This window comes from Salvelinus sp. IW2-2015, unplaced genomic scaffold, assembly GCF_002910315.2.
Source record: "Salvelinus sp. IW2-2015 unplaced genomic scaffold, ASM291031v2 Un_scaffold5198, whole genome shotgun sequence".
Lineage (NCBI taxonomy): Eukaryota > Metazoa > Chordata > Actinopteri > Salmoniformes > Salmonidae > Salvelinus > Salvelinus sp. IW2-2015.
The window spans coordinates 40,426-46,697 of record NW_019946464.1 but is presented as its reverse complement, the minus strand read 5'-3'; the positions used below and the strand labels follow the sequence as shown (position 1 = coordinate 46,697).

At 40.2% G+C, this 6,272-nt stretch overlaps 1 long non-coding RNA gene across 2 annotated transcripts in view; it reads left to right on the top strand.

The window, feature by feature from the left end:
* LOC139026584 (uncharacterized) overlaps nucleotides 1-6,272 on the top strand; it is a 65,126-nt gene that overhangs the window by 34,771 nt on the left and 24,083 nt on the right. The window contains exon 2 of one of the 2 annotated variants that reach the window (XR_011478431.1): nucleotides 33-179. This is a non-coding gene — a long non-coding RNA (uncharacterized lncRNA). The remainder of the gene's footprint in view (nucleotides 1-32; nucleotides 180-6,272) is intronic. The other variant, XR_011478432.1, reaches the window with a different exon arrangement.

Sequence of the window (6,272 nt, the reverse complement as noted above, 5' to 3'; positions counted from 1 at the left end):
AAACAGCAGTAGACACCATGTTTATATTGTAGGTGAAGCATTGTAGTTGATTATAATGTGAAATGGAAGTTGTTTTCTGTTGGTGGTACGCAAACTTGTCCAACAAAAAATATAGGATATATTTGTTGTCTTAAGGGGGAAGGTGTTACAGGCTTTGGTTTTTCCATTTATGTTTTGAGGTTGGACTTTATCAGCCGTCCAGCTCGTTAGCATGTAGGGAAGAACTGATTGGTGTCCCTTCGTTAGCCAGTCTGTGTTACACCTGTGCTGGCTTGTCCATCTCGTTATGGTTGAATATTTCATCCAATTGTTAATATGTTAATCAATGGATTTTTCTTAGGATGCTCATTAGTCTTTCAGTTGTTAATCTTATGTTCGTTGTGTAGTAAATATTATTGTTTGTTTTTCATTGTTTTTCATTTTTTCCTGTGAAGCCATTGTGTTGCATCCATGTCTGAAATGTGCTGTATAAATAAAGCTTGATTTAAACATATTGCAAAACAAATTAACCTCATGACTGACAATCAACACACTTAATTATTTTTTTATTTTATTTAACTAGGCAAGTCAGTTAAGAAACACTTTTGTCAATATGGGGGCGCTGTTTTCACTTTGTAAAAAATATTCCCAAATTAAACTGCCTCGTACTCAATTCTTGCTCGTACAATATGCATATTATTATTACTATTGGATAGAAAACACTCTCTAGTTTTCTAAAACCGTTTGAATTATATCTGTGAGTAAAACAGAACTCTTTTTGCAGCAAACTTCCTGTCAGGAAGTGAAAAATCTGAAATCGAGGCTCTGTTCCAGGGCCATCCTATTAATTTGCCTGAAATCTATGGATCTACATGCACTGCATACGCCTTCCACTAGATGTCAATAGGCTGTGAGAGGTGGATTGGGGTGTATAGCTTGATCTGAGGTCAAATGAGAGCTCTTGGAATGACATGACCCAAGTTTCCTTTGTTCAGCAAGGCGCGGGAAGGACCCTGAATTGCATTCTGAAAAGCTTTCGTTATAGACGTTAGATATCTCCGGCTTCTGATTTTATTTGATATGTGTTAAAAACATCTTAAAGTAATTATTTTAAACCGAGTTATATCAGTTTATATCAGTTTATTGTGATTTTCGGCATTTTCTTTGTTTTTGCGTTATTGGTGAGTTTGGACACTCCTGCGCCACATGGCTAGCTTTGGTTGCTAATTCGACAGATGAAGAGGACATTCTAACAACCGAAACAACGATTATTCTGGACAAAGGACACCTTGTACAAGATTCTGATGGAGCTCATCAAATAGTAGGAACCATTTATGATGTTATTTCGTATTCTGTCGAAAAATGTGTAGTCGTATTTTTCGCCGCTGATTTTGGGGGCTGTCTCGCTATAACGTAAGCTGTATGTCGTACTAAGTTATTTTAAAGATCTAACACAGCGGTTGCATTAAGAACTAGTGTATCTTTCATTTGCTGTCCAACATGTATTTTTTAGTAAAGTTTATGATTAGTTTTATTGATTAGATTAGGTGCCTCTCAAGATTTCTCCGGACAATATATTTGCATTTTTGAACTACGTATTCACATTGTAAAACCACGATTTGTGCCGCTAAATAGCACATTTTCGAACAAACCATATATGTATTGTGTAATATGATGTTATAGGACTGTCATCTGATGAAGATTGTGAAGGTTAGTGAAAAAATTTATATATTTTGCTGTTTTTTTCGCTATCGCTAAACGTTTGCGTTGAATGAATGCTGTTGTGTGGTTGGCTATTGTAGTAAACTAATATAATGCTATATTGTTGTTTTCGCTGTAAAACACTTAAAAATCTGAAATATTGGTGGATTCACAAGATGTTTGTCTTTCATTTGCTGTACACCATGTATTTTTCATAAATGTTTTTATGATGAGTATTTAGGTATTTCACGTTGGTCTCTGTGGTTATTCTAGTGCTTGGTGAGATTTGTGATGGTGGCTGCAATGTAAACTATGATTTATACTGAAATATGCACATTTTTCGAACAAAACATATGCTATACAATAAATTCTGTTATAAGACTGTCATCTGATGAAGTTGTTTCTTGGTTAGTGGACTATTTATATCTTTATTTGGTCGAGTTGTGATAGCTACCTATGCGTAAAAAACATGTGAAAAATGCGGTTGAGTCTTTTGCTATCGTGGTTAGCTAATAGAAATACATATTGTGTTTTCGCTGTAAAAACATTTTAAAAGTCGGAAATGATGGCTGGATTCACAAGATGTGTATCTTTCATCTGGTGTCTTGGACTTGTGATTTCATGATATTTAGATGCTAGTTATTTACTTGTGGCGCTATGCTAGGCTATGCTAGTCAGCTTTTTTACTGATGAGGGTGCTCCCGGATCCGGGATGGTGACTCGTGAGAAGTTTTAAAATTAAGAACAAATTCTTATTCACAATGATTGCCTACCAGGGAACAGTGGGTTAAATGCCTTGTTCAGGGGCAGAACAACATATTTTTACCTTGTCAGCTCTAACCACGAGGCTACATGCCACCCTCTTGCATAACCAATGAGCACATATTTTAGTCCATCTTAGTATGAAAAACAGTATAAATTCAGTATATCTTCCACTATGTCAAAAAGTTTATGTCATTTGTGAAATGAATTTGAAATCACAATACGTCAAAGGATTCAACTACTGGACACTGAAACAAACAATTGGATCAAACAGATCAATCCCACTGGACACTGGGTTTCATTCAGACCCTGCAGGGCTTAGATTAAGCCAGGACTAGTTAAACTAGGACATTTAAATAGCCTTCCTGAATGTGGCTTAAATTAGGCTTAGTTAGTCGAGACTGGAGTCCTGGAGTCAGTGTAAATAAGCCTAAATGAGAACACCTGGGTTAATCCTGATTAGGTTTCAGTATGAACACCTGGGTTAATCCTGATTAGGTTCAGTATGAACACCTGGGTTAATCCTGACTAAGGTTCAGTATGAACACATGGGTTAATCCTGACTAGGTTCAGTATGAACACCTGGGTTAATCCTGATTAGGTTCAGTATGAACACCTGGGTTAATCCTGATTAGGTTCAGTATGAACACCTGGGTTAATCCTGATTAGGTTCAGTATGAACACATGGGTTAATCCTGACTAGGTTCAGTATGAACACATGGGTTAATCCTGACTAGGTTAAGTATGAAACACCTGGGTTAATCCTGATTAGGTTCAGTATGAACACCTGGGTTAATCCTGATAGGTTCAGTATGAACACCTGGGTTAATCCTGATTAGGTTCAGGTAAGAAGAACAACAACCAGAGGTGAGATACCCTGCGGACCTGGCATCCTTTCAACTCCCTCCTCTCTACATTCTCCTCTTCTGTCTCTGCTGCGAAAGCCAATTTCTACCACTCTAAATTCCAAGATCTGCCTCTAACCCTAGGAAGCTCTTTGCCACCTTCTCCTCACTCCTGAATCCTCCTCCCCTCCTCCCCCCTCCTCCCTCTCTGCTGATGACTTCGTCAACCATTTTGAAAAGGAATGTCGACCAATCCGATCCTCGTTTGCTAAAGTCAAACGACACCGCTGGTTCTGCTCACACTTGCCTACCCTGTGCTTTGACACTCTTTCTCCCTCTCTCTCCAGATGAAATCTCGCGTCTTGTGACGGCCGGCCGCCCAACAACCTGCCGCTTGACCCTAATCCCCTCTCTTCTCCAGACCCATTTCCGGAGACCTTCTCCTTACCTCACCTCGCTCATCAACTATCCTTGGACCCTGGCTACGTCCTTCCGTCTTCAACGAGAGCGAGAGTTGCACCCTTCTGAAAAAACCTACACTCGATTCCCTCCGATGTCAACAACTACAGACCAGTATCCCTTCTTTCTTTTCTTCCAAAACTCTTGAACGTGCCGTCCTTGGCCAGCTCTCCTGCTTATCTCTCTCAGAATGACCTTCTTGATCCAAATCAGTCAGGTTTCAGACTAGTCCATTCAACTGAGACTGCTCTTCTCTGTGTCACGGAGGCGCTCCGCACTGCTAAAGCTAACTCTCTTCCTCTGCTTCTCATCCTTCTAGACCTATCGGCTTGCCTTTGATACTGTGAACCATCAGATCCTCCTCTCCACCCTCTCCGAGCTGGGCATTCTCGGCGCGGCCCACGCTTGGATTGCGTCCTACCTGACAGGTCGCTCCTACCAGGTGGCGTGGCGAGAATCTGTCTCCGCACAACGTGCTCTCACAACACTGGTGTCCCCAGGGCTCTGTTCTAGGCCTCTCCTATTCTCGCTATAACACCAAGTCACTTGGCTCTGTCATATCCTCACATGGTCCTCTCCTATCATTGCTATGCAGACGACACACAATTAATCTTCTCCTTTCCCCCTCTGATAACCAGGTGGGAAATGCATCTTCTCTGCATGTCTGGCAGACTATCAGTGTTGGACGTGACTGGATCCACCACCTCAGCTGAACCTCGGCAAGACGGAGGCTGCTCTTCCTCCCGGGGAAGGACCGTGCCCGTTTCCACTGATCTCGCCATCACGGTTGACAACTCCATTGTGTCCTCTTCCAGAGTGCTAAGAAAACCTTGGCGTGATCCTGGACAACACCAGTCGTTCGTTCTCAAACTAACTATCAAGGCGGTGACCCCGTTCCTGTAGGTTCAATGCTCTACAAACAACATTCGCAGAGTACGACCCTGCCTCATCACGCAGGAAAGCGGCGCAATGCTCATTAGTCTTTCAGTTGTTAATCTTATGTTCGTTGTGTAGTAAATATTATTGTTTGTTTTTCATTGTTTTTCATTTTTTCCTGTGAAGCCATTGTGTTGCATCCATGTCTGAAATGTGCTGTATAAATAAAGCTTGATTTGAACATATTGCAAAACAAATGAACCTCATGACTGACAATCAACACACTTAATTTTTTAATTTTTTAATTTAACTAGGCAAGTCAGTTAAGAACAAATTCTTATTCACAATGATTGCCTACCAGGGAACAGTGGGTTAAATGCCTTGTTCAGGGGCAGAACAACATATTTTTACCTTGTCAGCTCTAACCACGAGGCTACATGCCACCCTCTTGCATAACCAATGAGCACATATTTTAGTCCATCTTAGTATGAAAAACAGTATAAATTCAGTATATCTTCCACTATGTCAAAAAGTTTGATTTTGAAATCAACAATACGTCAAAGGATTCAACTACTTGACACTGAAACAAACAATTGGATCAAACAGATCAATCCCACTGGACACTGGGTTTCATTCAGACCCTGCAGGGCTTAGATTAAGCCAGGACTAGTTAAACTAGGACATTTAAATAGCCTTCCTGAATGTGGCTTAAATTAGGCTTAGTTAGTCAGAGACTGGAGTCCTGGAGTCAGTTAAATAAGCCTAAATGAGAACACCTGGGTTAATCCTGATTAGGTTCAGTATGAACACCTGGGTTAATCCTGACTAGGTTCAGTATGAACACATGGGTTAATCCTGATTAGGTTCAGTATAATTACATGGGTTAATCCTGATTAGGTTCAGTATGAACACCTGGGTTAATCCTGACTAGGTTCAGTATGAACACATGGGTTAATCCTGATTAGCTTCAGTATGAACACCTGGGCTAATCCTGACTAGGTTCAGTATGAACACATGGGTTAATCCTGATTAGCTTCAGTATGAACACCTGGGTTAATCCTGACTAGGTTCAGTATGAACACATGGGTGAATCCTGACTAGGTTCAGTATGAACACCTGGGTTAATCCTGATTAGGTTCAGTATGAACACCTGGGTTAATCCTGATTAGGTTCAGTATGAACACCTGGGTTAATTAAAACCACTTCCCAACGACAACATATAAAGTTGATCAGACATACGTTTACCACATTCCTCTCACAAACGTACCTTGTATGCTTGATGGATTTTAAAGAATTCTATAAATGTTATCAATCTTATACAACTAATACTGAATGCATGATCTTCTTACCTTAGATGTTTAAGATCCTCACATACTATGAATTTACTAATACTTTTTTGTATAACAGGCTATTAGTATTTTCCTTTAACCTGTCACATTCATACTGAACCTAATCAGGATTAACCCAGGTTTCATGACTGGAACCTAATCAGGGAAAAAACAGAATAAACCCCATGTGTTCATACTGAACTAATCAGGATTACCCAGGTGTTCATACTGACCTAATCAGGATTACCCAGGTGTTCCATATCTGAACCTAATTCAGTGATTACCAGGTGTTCATATTAACCCTAGTCAGGATTAACCCCAT